The sequence below is a fragment of the Felis catus genome, chromosome B3 (assembly GCF_018350175.1).
Source record: "Felis catus isolate Fca126 chromosome B3, F.catus_Fca126_mat1.0, whole genome shotgun sequence".
NCBI classification, from domain to species: Eukaryota; Metazoa; Chordata; class Mammalia; order Carnivora; family Felidae; genus Felis; species Felis catus.
The window spans coordinates 73,272,387-73,286,409 of NC_058373.1; the positions used below are offsets into that span (position 1 = coordinate 73,272,387).

Here is a 14,023-nt window from a genome sequence, read left to right on the forward strand (position 1 = left end):
ATAAATATTGGCAATATAAAATTACAATATAGCTAAAAATATTAGGACAATAAGAACAGAGAGTCAAGTACATTTTTTTTTTTTTTAATTACATGAATAAAATGTAACCAACCACTGTCTGGAACCAAGGGATCAGGGAAAGTACTGTAGAAGCAACAAGTTCTTCATCTTTCAGAATATAGCCATGAACTGTCAAAAGATGATAAACCAAGAAAAAAAGGCAGAAATTTCTTTATTGCTAAAGACAGAAATATTAATTAAATATATAATTAATTAAAGAATATTAATTAAAGATAAAATAATCATGGGAATAATCCCAGTCACAAAGTATTTTTAGATGCTGTGAACTGAAGTAGGAGAAGAGAAAAGAACATGTTTTACTTTTTATTTTATAACCTTCTATAATATTTGAATTTTTTTATTTGTGCACTGCTTGTATAATTTTTTAAGCAATTTTTTTAAATGTGTCTACAAAGATACTCTTTCTAATGTTGTTTATAACTGTCGGAACTGGAAACAATCTAAATACCTACAGAGAGATGAATAGGAGACTGATTAAAATAATTTAAATCAATTTTATATATATTTACTGACATGGAAAGATCCCCACACTATATTGAGGGGTTTTTTTATTTTAAAAAATCCAGATGGTAAATAACGTGTACATCATGATCCATTTTTTAAAAATGTTGTGATGTATATGAATGTGTGTGTGAACAAGATACTTATTCTAAAATGTGAATAATTATTGCTTCCAAGTGATAAGAATGCAGGTGATTTTTATTTTTCTCTTTTAACCTGGATGTCCTAAAATTTCCTATGAGTAATATAAATTATTTTGTAATAGAAAAAAACCCAAACATGTTATTTTAATACATTTTTCTTTAATCCATTCCACATTTCTCCCAATTGAAACAAGGTCACAAGATTCTTTTTTGTAATTCTTTGCCCAACTGAATATTTATTTGAGTCAAAATCTATTTGACATCACCACCAAATCAAAGTGTTCAGGTACAAAGATGTCCTTCAACCCACAGTGATAAGAACACAATTTCATAGCTAAAGGCAGATAAAAATAATATCGTTTGCCCAGTACCCAGTGCAGCCGTGGCATCAATTTCTGAGCCAAGGAGAGAAGAATCTAAATCATCACAATTGACAGCAAAGCACAAGCTGAGTTTGTCAGAGATAGATTCATCGTCTGGGATGCTCATTTCAAATCACTTTGGGAAGGCAAAATTATTGCTGCTAAATTTCATAACATCTCAAAATCTGTGACTTTTCCAATCATAAAGAACAGACCTGCAAGCCTTGATAAGGAAGTTTACATCGACTTCATTACAACAGATTTAACGCTAAGAAAACAAAGGCAAAAGCAATAGGTGCTTATGCTCTAGTGCAAGTTCAATGCCAAAGCATTTTCATTATCTCGAAGCAAGCGAGAAGGCCACACAGCATTTTCCCCTGATTTGGGACATTTTACTTCTCAGTAAAGCCTGCTGTATACTTCCTAATTTTTAAAGTGACAAGAAGACATTTCAAAGGTAACCACAATACATTTCCATCCAATATCACATGTAGTTTTTGGCCTTGACCTGTCTAATCTTAATCAGATTTATCTGAGAGCCACAGAAATTCAGAAAATCAAAACAGTGTTTGCCCTAAACTGAAAAATTCTCCAAAGGGCAGTGTTCGAGATAATAATAATGGTAACATTTATTGAGCTTTTCTAGTGTGCCAGGCGCTATATTAAGTACTGATTAAGTATTGATGAAATAGTTAATCAGTACTGAAGCTTTTAAGTTAAGCAATTAAATCAGTACTTAAGTACTAATTAGGTACTATATTATATACTATTTTCAGTCAGTACTCACAAAACCTAATAAAATAGGCAATTATTATTATCTACATGCGGCAGATTATATTTTCCAAATGTGGCCACAACCCTTTCTTTCATCCCAAATGTTCTTATACAATGTAATCTTGCCGATCTTCCCATCAACAGTTCGGGCCCTGTGTACCCTCCCTTTGAAACAAGGCAGACTTTGATCAATTGAGTATGCCAGAATTATGTCCTACGTCTTCCAAGGCCCAGGTCAGAAAAGGCTTTGCAACTTCCACCAGGCTCTTTGGGGATGTTTGTTCTGGGGGAAACCAGCCATAACTTAAGAAGTCCCACTACATGGGGCGCCTGGGTGGCGCAGTCGGTTAAGCGTCCGACTTCAGCCAGGTCACGATCTCGCGGTCCGTGAGTTCGAGCCCCGCGTCAGGCTCCGGGCTGATGGCTCAGAGCCTGGAGCCTGTTTCCGATTCTGTGTCTCCCTCTCTCTCTGCCCCTCCCCCGTTCATGCTCTGTCTCTCTCTGTCCCAAAAAAAATAAATAAACGTTGAAAAAAAAAAAAAAAAAGAAGTCCTACTACAGTTAAGCCATCATGATATGCTTATGAGGCCATGTATAGGTAGTTTCTAATCAATGGTGTCAGCTGAGCTCCCAGCCAATAGCCAGCCTTCACTGCAAGCCATGTGAGTGTGCCATCTTGGACGTCCAGCCCAGCCAGGCCTTCAGATGACTGCAGTTCCGGTTGATATCTGACTTCAACTGCATGAGAGACCCTCAGTGTGAGAATTGCCAAGCCATACCCTTTCTGACATCCTGACCCATGTTTTACACCACTAAGTTTAGGGTGGCTTGCTATACAGAAGCTGCAACAAGAACATTCCATTTTGCAAATGAGGAAATTTAGGCATAAAGAGTGATTTGACTCCAGGTCTTTTTTTTTTTTATTAAAAAATTTATTTATTTACGTTTATTTTTAACATTTATTCATTTTTGAGAGAGAGAGCGTGAGCAGGGAGGGACAGAGAGAGAGGGAGACACAGAATCCAAGGCAGGCTCCAGGCTCTGAGCTGTCAGCACAGAGCCTGACGCAGGGTTCGAAGCCACGAACTGTGAGATCATGACCTGAGCGCAGTCAGACGCTCAACCCATGTGCCTCCAACTCCACATCTTAACCATCGTTTTATCCTGCTACCAAATGTTGGAATAATAAAGTCTGTACCATGCAGAAGATATCCTTCTCAAGTCATGTTTATTTCAACATATCCATCAGCAGAACACTCTGTGGAAGGAAAATTGTGACTTCATTGAAGTAGAAGCAATCTATGTTGCTACATTTTGTCATCGTGCAGTTTTCTCTGTTCCAACTACTGATCTCTTAATTAAACTATTGAAAACTTCTTACAAATTATTATGTTACAACAAGATAGAACGCCCCAACCTACTGCAGGCAAATGTCCTAACAAGAGATATTCCCAGGAGATAACTTAACATTTCTCTCTCTCAAATTATTTCTAGTAGGCTGTTGGCATTTCAGAGGTCAACTCTTTCAGAATGTTCTCAAAGCACGAAGTATATGATTAATATCTTGGAGAATTTTAGAGGTAAACACAAAATAAATTTTATAGAAGTTGGTCTGAAAAACAGGATTTATGCAAACCATAACTGAGCAATGAGTGAAATCCTAAGTTTTTGTGGAGTTTAAAAAATTTTGTGTTGGGGAGACTGGGTGGCTCAGTCAGTTAAGCAACTAACTTAAGGTCAGGTCTTGATCTCGTGGTTCATGGGTTGGAGCCCCGCATCGGGCTCTGTGCGGACAGCTGGGAGCCTGGAGCCTGCTTCAGATTCTGTGTCTCCCTCTCTCAGCCCCTCTCCCATTTGTGCTCTGTCTCTCCCTCTCTCTCTCTCAAAAATAAATAAAATGTAAAAAAAAAATTGTTTTTAAATGTTGTGTTAACAGTGCCTGGATGGCTCAGTCAGTTAAGTGTCTGACTCCTGATTTTGGCTCAAGTCATGATCTCATGGTTTCTGAGTTCAAGCCCAATGTTGGGCCCTGTGCTGACAATGAGAAGCCTGCTTGGGATTGTTTCTCTCTGTCTCTCTCTGTCTCTCTCTCTCTCTCTCTCTCTCTCTCTCAAAATAAATAAATAAACTTAAAAAAAATCTACTGTGAAAGACCTAATAGCAAAGTACTTTATAGTAAAGTAAATCTGGTAAAAGCTGAATCCTTGAAGGTGTTTATTATGATGCAGTTCAGTTTTGTTTACCTTAAAAGATATCACTGTGGTCTATCATCACAACAACAGAGACTAGACCTGTTTGCTAATTCACATCTATCCCCTGTTCTCTGGGAAGCTGTGATCATGTTTTTATTTTATTCCTCTTGACCTCCTTCCCCCAGTTAATCTAGCCAGGCTAGACAACAGATTCTCTCTCCTGAGAACTTGAAATTAGGATTCTTTGACTGTAATTATTCTGCGCAGTTCACTTTATTACATGTATTGAAAACCCAGAGAATAAGGCCGTCATTGCGGGCAGCTATGTTTGCTGAGATGCAGCCAAGGCAGTGAAAGCCAGGTCACATATAGGAAAGAAGAAAGCAGATGCAGAGACAATGGACCACAAAATCAAAGGGAGAGAGGGAGACAGGGGGGCGGGGGGGAGAGATGTGGAGACAGAAAAAGGCAGAAAGAAAGGCAGGCAGGATTTTTATGCCCCTAGAGTTCCATTTTTCAGGACTTTAAGTGTACCTCTTACCCTTGAGGTACTGAAGATACTCTGGTACCTTGTGGTAGCCAGTCTCCAGATGGCCCCCAGCGATTCTTGCCTCTGGTATTCATGCGCTTGTGCAGTCCCCGACCAATTGAATAGGGCTGGCCCATGTAATCAATAGAATGTTGCAGAAACGATGATGTATAACTTTGTTTAAAAATCAAGTCTCAACAAATACCGCTAAAGCTTATCATAAAGAGGATCTTGGAGAGGTGGGAAAAAGGTAGGATGAAGATTTCCTCCTCTCCCTGGAAAGCCTAGAAATGCAGAGACAATGAATCAAAAAATAGAGATTCTTATCACTTAAAGATATAAAAGTAATAGAAGAACTAAAACTAAGAATAAAACTGTGAGGAGACATTTGGGAAGAGAGGGGGTTACTGTAAGTGAGCAAAACTCACCTTTCACAGAAGGAATTAAATGGATGTTGCCTAAAGTGGATACACAAAAAAAAGCAGCATAAACATACTATTCCAAGAGTTGTAAGGGCGCCTGGGTGGCTCAGTCAGTAAAGCATCCCACTCTTGATTTCAGCTTTGGTTATGATGTCTTGGTTCCTGAGATGGAGCCCCACATCAGGCTCTGAGCTGACAGCACAAAACCTGCTTGGGTTTCTCTCTCCCCCTCTCTCTCTGCCCCTCCCTAACTTGCTCATGTGCAGGCATTTCTCTCTCTTTCTCTCTGTCTCTCTCAAAATAAATAAACTTCAGAAAAATATAGTAAAAGCATTTGTTCTTTAAAGAAAGAGTTGTAGATATAACAAATAGACAAATTTAAAACAAAGAGGGTCAATTTATTTAATAATAACTTAAATTATTTAAGTAATACAGTAAATAATAAATAGTATTTATTAAATTTTGTTAATGTTTATTTAAAAAAAATTTTTTTCAATGTTTTTTATTTATTTTTGGGACAGAGAGAGACAGAGCATGAACGGGGGAGGGGCAGAGAGAGAGGGAGACACAGAATCGGAAACAGGCTCCAGGCTCCGAGCCATCAGCCCAGAGCCTGATGCGGGGCTCGAACTCACGGACCGCAAGATCGTGACCTGGCTGAAGTCGGACGCTTAACCGACTGCGCCACCCAGGCGCCCCTAATGTTTATTTATTTTTGTGAGAGAGAGAGAGAGAGAGAGAGAGAGAGAGAGAGAGAGAGAGAGAGAGAGACAGAGCTCGAGCAGGGGAGGGGCAGAAGGAGAGGGAGACACAGAATCTGAAGCAGGCTCCAGGCTCTGACCTGTCAGCACAGAGCCTGATGTGGGGCTCCAACCCATGAACCGCGAGATCATGACCTGAGCCGAAGTCAGACACTCAACCGACTGAGCCACCAAGGGGCCCCAATAGTATTTATTATTAATAATAATGGTAATGATGGATCCACAAGTTAGACCATCAGAGACATTGTGGGACAAATCAGAAGAGAAAGGAAGGAAAGGAATGTGTATTGAGTACCTATTACCTATGAAGAAAATGAGGCTCAGAAAATAAGGGTCACGAGCTAGCAGACTAAAGAACTGGTACACACCCGCAGGTTTATCTGACTCTACAGTCAAAGACCTGTCACTCTACCACATAGGTAAGGGACCAAGAGTCTCTAGCCCTTAGAGCAGTGAGACTCTGCCACATGTTTACTGAGAAAGAATTAATCATCTAAATTACTTTATATTGCAATGTTTACTTAGAGCCATTTGATACATGTAGTTCTACTCCTTTGTCCATTTTACATGCATATATAATTAACTGATTTTTTTAACACTGTCTGATGCCAGGTAAAGCAAATATTAATCTCAGTTTGCAAACTCATGTGTACACCAAATTTAATTTTTAAAACTCAGTTTAATTTCCCTAGATGCCCCATTAACCTGATAGTGGAAATTAAATCTTAGTCAATTCTGGGTTCTCCCACAGGTGTACTTCAGTGTCGTGTCTAAGTTTTGAGGAGGATAGGAGGAGACAAGGAGGCATCCAGCCCTATGGCCATCTGTCCTCTGGACCCTCCCATCCTGCCCCACCCCCCGTCACCAGTCCACAGGTGGCTGGCACATCACTCCCCATTCCTGTCCGCGAGGCCCCTGAGGGTTGAGCAGCTCTCCTTGCTCCCTCTGTACCTCTCTCGGGCACACTAGGCTTTATTACTCTATTTCTGCATGTCTCTGAATGTGAGAAAGTTGTTGATGCTCTAGAAGGTCCCACCTGCCTAGAAATCCCATGCAGCCTCTTCTCTGTGGTATTACCACTCTCCAAACTCTTCCCAGAAGGCAAGTTGCAAGTGCTCTCTGTTCTCACACCCACAGCCCTATATGGGGTTCTTCCATCCCCCCCCGCCCCGCCCCAGACTCAGCCTGGGTTTGGGACAACAGAGTACAATGTCCCTTCCCAGAGACTAGCCAGCTTTGAGCTAACCTTTCTCCATGGGCTGTCTCCTCTTTCCCCTACCAGTCAGAATCTCAGGAAATAAATCGTGAACTGACTCACCAGGGTTTTTTTCTAGGCCCTGAGTCCTAAACTTGAAAAGGCTTTACTCTGCCTTCTGCAATAATGTTTATTTCCCAATCTCCTTACCCAAATGGGAGGTGCAAGAGATCTAGGAGGGATAAGGAATACACACAAAAAAACAAGAGATAGGATTTGAAAAAATGTGATACTTCTACATGGGTACTATGCCAGATGCCGGATATACAAGGAAAAATACAATTCAATTCCTGATATCAGGATTTGTCCAGGGTCACAAAGCTAGTAGGGGGATACAGAGGAAAAACCCAACAGTGATGATATTGCATTTTGTGCAATATCAGAATTTATATTTATAGATGAGAGGAATATAGTTGGGCAAGGGGAAGGGGGAGCTACTCAGAAAAGTTTTCCCATGGAAAACTGGATCTGATTCTTGTCAAGATTGAGAAGGCACTTCAAGTAGGAGGAGCATCATATACATAGGCACAGAGGCCAGAGAGAACAGGATCCTTTCAAAAATGGCAGCAGTTTGGTTGGAGATTAAGTTAAATAAGAAGAATGGGAGAAGAAAATAAAGCAATAGGTAGACCCTAGATCCAAAGGATGCTGTACTGGGAAGCTTACGCTGAAGCTGGGAAGTTTTACTCTGAAGGTTATTTGGAGACATCGAATGACTTTAAGCTGGAAAATATTGTAATCCCTTTTGTGTTTTTAAAAGATCGTTCTAACACAACATGGAGAGCTAAAGTGAGAAGGATATTCAAATCCATATAAAAGATAAAAGAGCCCAAGCTAAGGCAATGGCAGTGGGAATGTAGAAAGAGAGGAAATCCATTCACAAGATATCTTGAGGGCAAAATTACAAAAGTTGGGGTAAGAAGGTGAAGGAGAGGAACGAGTCTAGGATAACTCCCCACATTCTGGCTTAGGCGACCAAGGAAATGATGATACCATTTCACATCAATAGGAATACACGAGAAGGGAACATAAGGGCAGAAGTAGATTGAGGGAAAGGGGGAGATGATACATTCACAGTTTTTCATTCATTAATCATTTTACTTTTAAAAATTCACTTGGTTCAATTTTTTTAAATATCTAAAAAGATATATGGTTAGGAATCATGCTGTCAACCCTAACACTATCCACCCCAAACTACCACCTACAACAAGTATCACTTTTTTTTTTTTTCAACAAGTATCACTTTTGTTGGCCTCTGGTATATTCCTCCAGTTGCTTTTAACACATTGGCCTCAAGGCATCCAGGTAGAGATCTTCATTTAATAGCTGGATAGATGGTGCTGGAGTTCAAGGGAGATACCTGGGCTCATGAAAAACAAACTTAACAGCAAGAAATCAGCTAAGCCCATTAAAAAATGGTCAAAGATCCTGAATAGACATCTTTTCCAAAGAAGGTATGCAAATAGGTGACAGATGTATAAAAAGAATTTTCAATATCACTAATCATTAAGAAAATGCCAATCAAAATCATAATAAGATATCACTTCACACCTGTTAGAATGGCTATAGAAAAGACAAGAAATAACAAGTGTTGGTGAGGATGTTAAGAAAAGAAACCCTGTACACTGTTGGTAGGAATATAAACTGGTAAAGCCATTATGGAAAATAGTATGGAGTTTTCTTTGAAAATTAAAAATAGAACTACCATATGATCCAGCACCCCCACTTTGGGGTATATTTCAAAGGAAATTAAATCAGTGTCTCAAAGACATATCTGCACTCCCATATTCATTGTAGCATTACTCACAATAGCTGAGATATGGAAACAACCTAAGTGACTATCAATGAACGAATGTAGAGGTGCCTGGGTGGCTCAGTCGGTTAAGCCTCGGACTTCAGCTCAGGTCACAATCTCGAAGTTCATGGGTTTGAGCCCCGCATCCGGCTCTGTGCTGACAGTTCAGAGCCTGGAGCCTGCTTCAGATTCTGTGTCTCCCTCTCTCTCTGCCTCTCCCCCACTCATGCTCTGTCTCTCTCTCTCTCTCTCTCTCTCTCTCTCTCAAAAATCAATAAACATTAAAAAAATTTTAAGGTGCAATACACACACACACACATGGAATATAATTCAACTATATAAAAAAAAGAAGGAATCCTGCCATTTGTGACAACATTATAAAACTGGAGGGCATAATGCTAAATGAAATAAGCCGGACAAAAACAAATACTATATGGTATCACTTATATGCAGAATCTAAACAAACAAACAAATAGAAGGTCTAAATTCATAGAAGCAGAGAGTAGAATGGTGGTTGCCAGAGGCTGAGGAGCGGAGGAAATGGGGAGATGTTAGGTGAAAGGGTACAAACTTCTAGCCATAAGATGAGTAAGTTTTGGGGGCCTAATGTACAGCATGGTGTCCATAGTTAATAATACTGTATTGCACACTTGAAATTTGCTAAGGGAATAAATCTTCATCCCCAAAACTGAAAGTTTTGATTTTTTAAATTTAAATAATAATTGACATATAACACTGTACAAGTTTAAGATGTACATGTGTAAGTTTAACATGCTGATTTGATACACTTGTTTTATTGCAATGTGGTAAAATCTTAAGTGTTACCAACAAACACACACACACACACACACACACACACACACACACACACACACAATGGTAACTCTGTGAAGTGATGGACATGTTAATTAACCTCATTGTAGGAATCATTTCATACTATATGGCATATCAAATCATCACAGTAAACTTTAAACAGATAACATTTTGTCAATTATACCTCAATAAAGTTGGGAAAAAAATTAATCCTAACTTTTTCATTTCCTTCCTTATTGTTCCTTCCCTCCTCCTCCTCACCCCAGGACCCCATTTTCACCATCTCCCAAGCCCAATCATGTAAGAGTCAGGATAGGATTAACCAAGTTTCTATATTACTTTTGTTGGTTCTTTGCATCCCTGTAACAATAGGACTGCCTAATATTAGACAGGAACCCCCAATTTCAGAGGCATAATTAGATATATTACTTTAACTAAAAGTAACTGCTATTGTAGATCTGAACAAACAACAGAAACTTTTGTTTGCACAGTTGTGGTAAGTAACAGCCAAGAGAGTTGGGAAGAGGCTGAGCAAGGCTCATTACACTAATTATCTGGGGATCCCAAGACCCATCAAACTTTGGAGAAGAGTAGATCCCTTAGGAAAATAAAGATGCAATCCAAGTCTTTCAACTCTGATGTCAGCTCCACAAAGAGATGTGTTTGTTCCAGGAATAACTCACCCACTCTTCCCTTGAGCTGCATTGTCCATAGAAGAAATATCGTCTCATAGAGACTGGGCCAATGCGAGGATGTAATAAGAGTCATTAACCTGTCAAAATCATCACCTTTAGTCCAAGAAGACGATGAAGGAGGAATCCACCAAATGACAACTGTATTTTTCCAAAGCTTCCCCCAGGATGAGCTTGCTGAAAATGGAAGATTTCAACATTCTTTTCTCAACAGATCCTGTTACCTGAAAGATGACAAAGTTCAAGGAAACTATTCTCCTACCCAGGAAATGACAGCTGACCATTCAAGTTGATCATTCAATACTTTGGAAAAAGATAGGTGTTCTTAGAGAACAAATTCGTGGGAGATGAAGATCTCAGACTAAAAGCACAAGATCTGTATTTAGACCCATAGACAATATTGCAACCTGAAGAAATACCTATGTGAACTAGGCACCTTCTGCAATCCTGTGAGTAGTGTAATTGGCATGGCCTGATTGGGACTTCCCCAGAGGGCTAGTAGATACCTAACCTGAACCTGCAGGGTAATCTCCACCTTATTGCTGCAGAGGATGGCAGAACAGCAGTGGCTTCCTCAAACCCTCTTGTTCCGGGTACTTTTTTACCTTCCTTTATAATATTGGCACATCAAATACACACATGGTGTAATTTGAGCCCCACCATCCAAGTCAAAGGTAGGCAAACCAATGTTTATTCATATAGTTGCTCACTCACATTGAGGAACTTTGTCTGCCCCACCTGTACTGTTTGTGACTGGCCCTTGGAAAATCCAAAGCTCTGGACAGTATTGATTCTGGGTGAAACTTCTAATGGTTTTCCTTAGAAGGAGATCTCACCCTCCTTCTAAGTGTACCAGAACTGTCCCAAAGACCATGCAATTCCAGGATAACAGGACAAACCTCCAGGGCATCCATAGACTTTCCCCCTGGACACTGTATAACTACCCTTAAAACAGTGAATGGTCAGGGCACTTGGCTGGCTCAGTCTATAGAGCATAGGAATCTTAATCTCAGAGTTGTGAGTTTGAGCCCCATGGTGAGTGTAGAGATTACTTAAAAATAAAATATTTTTTAAAAAGAGCAAACAGTGAATGGTCTAGGTAAATGGTGGCATGTCCAGGCTCTCAGGCTGCCATCAAGCATGTAGGATAAAAGGGGAAATGGCCGGGATTCAGGAAGTGGCCCACTTCTCATTATATATGGACTCCCCTCAACCCCCCTCCAGATGTTGACCTCTGGTTTGAAGTGGGAAAAGAAACAAAAGATTAACAGCAGCACTGCTTATGTGCTATATCCTTGGGCTGGTCACAAGGTGTTTTCATGGTTTGTGCCAAGTTTATGATTCAGTATGAAGCTGGAGCTTTGTCCTCAGCTTCCGCTCACATACAACTCTTTCTCATCTTAGTCTCTGTTCTTATCTTTCTTCCAATGTGTCCCACTGGGACTTCACCTAGAAAGCACTCATTCTATTGTCCCTGTTTCTGTTTCTGGGTATCACATTCATGTTGGATCCTGATTCTGCTCCAGAAAGAGATGGGTAAGTTTCTTGGTTACCTGGGCTTACCTTTGAACCTCAGAGACTTCGTTTTCAAATGACTGAGAAGCTAAACAATGTTACGCCTAGGAATAACCCTGGTGAATATCCTTAGAGGCTGAACAACTATTTTGTGTTAATAACTGTCAACAAATGTTACCCATAATGGTAGTTTATAGCATGACTGAATAGTGTAGCCTGTGCTGAAAAGAAGACAAAATATAGGTGTCTGAGTGGCTCAGTTGGTTAAGTGTTTGACTCTTGATATCAGCTCAGGTCTTGATCTCAGGATCATGAGTTCAAGGCCGACATTGGGCTCCACTCTGGGCATGGAACCTACTTGAAAAACAGTCATAAAAAAAGAAAGTATATATATATATATATACTTATATATATACTTATATATATATATATATATACTTATATATATAAATAAACTTATATATATATATAAACTGTATATATATATATATATATACTTATATATATATATAAGTATATATATATATATATATATATATATATATATATATACAGTTTACCATTTCATCCTCTCTACTAGTATTCCCTAGCATTTCCTTCATTACAAGTACCTAACATGGATCCCAATCTTATTTTCCAATGACTAGCAAATAATTCTTGCTATAGTTCTGCCTGATAATTAAGGTAGTAGTTGATAATGTTTAAGGAAGGAAATGTCCAAGGATTCTTACTTTTTTTCATGTTTATTTATTTGTTTATTGAGAGAGAGAGAGAGAGAGAGAGAGAGAGAGAGAGAGAATTTCAAGCAGGCTCCTTGTAGAGCCTGATGTGGGGCTGAAACTTACGAACTGCAAGATCACTACCTGAACTAAAATCAAGAGTGGGATGCTTAACCAACTGAGCCACTCAGGTGCCCCTTAAGATTTTTATTTTTAAGTAATCTCTACACCCAACATGGGGCTGGAACTTACATAACCAAGATCAAGACTCATATGCTCTATTGACTGGGCCAGCCAAGCACCCCTTGGGGATGCTGACTTTTAGAAAGAGACCTTTTTAAGGGTTTGGAGGTCTGGGGGTTTTGCTGCTGGAAGCACTGGGGCAGACCCAACCAGAGCTCTATTTACTAGCTCAAAATCCAGATCATCTCAGAGATGGAGAGTGTCCCTTTAGAGGATGTTTGTGGGGACATACATACACCCTCTCATGAGGAAAAGCAAATTCTCTTCACATGGGCCAGTTTAAGACTACTTGGCATATGACTCTGCAAGGTAGCTGTCCCTTAGAAAGTAGGACATAAATGAGCCCTCAACCTCTTCTTTGTCAAACACCACCACATCCATCTCTCAGGCATTTGAGATGTTATTTACTCATTCAGTAGATGTTTATTGAAGCTGATTATTTCAAGAAACTCATCCTAAGTGCTGTATAAAAACAAATTTAAAAAGAAAATTTTTAAAGTTTATTTTATATTTATTTTGAGAGAGAGAGAGAGAGAGAGAGAGAGAGAGAGAGAGAAAGAGAGCATGAGCAGGGGTGGGACAGAGAGAGAGGGAGAAAGAGAATCCCAAGCAGGCTCCCCCACAGGGCTCAAACTCACAAACTGTGAGATCATGAATTGAGCCAAAATCAAGAGTTGAATGCTTAACCAACTGAGCCACCCAGGCACCCCAAGAAATTTTTTGACTCAGTAAACAACAAATGAAAAACAAATATAAAATTCAATACAAATCAAATGAGATATAATAAAATTATTAGGGATACAGAGGAAAGATCCATTCATTCATAAAAATGATAGCAATTTTTGAGGAGAGACTTAAAGGAAAAATAATATTTGAAAGGCTGATAATTCCAAGCTGAAAGAATGTCATGTGCAGACACACAGGTGCATAAAACAGTATTAAGAAATCTCAAAGAGTCTATTGTATCTAGAGTCCACAAGGAGATGTAAGAGAAGAACCTGGATACATCATTAAATCTTGAATACCAAACTTCCACTTAAGAATTTTTATTTATGCATGTATTACTTGAATTATTCTTTTTTGATTTGTAAGAGTTGTGCTTTTCTCTCATAAATTTCCTCTTTTTTTTAGTAATCCAAATACTCATGAAAGGTATCAAATTTCAGGTAATCTTGAAAAACAGTAGAGCATCTATGCATTCTAAATCAGTTTACCGAGGATATGGA

General features: G+C 39.2%; 1 protein-coding gene across 2 annotated transcripts in view; it reads left to right on the plus strand.

The window, feature by feature from the left end:
- Positions 1-14,023, plus strand: part of LOC111560963 (olfactory receptor 49-like) — a 31,391-nt gene that overhangs the window by 15,450 nt on the left and 1,918 nt on the right. The gene's annotated exons all lie outside the window — the stretch shown is intronic.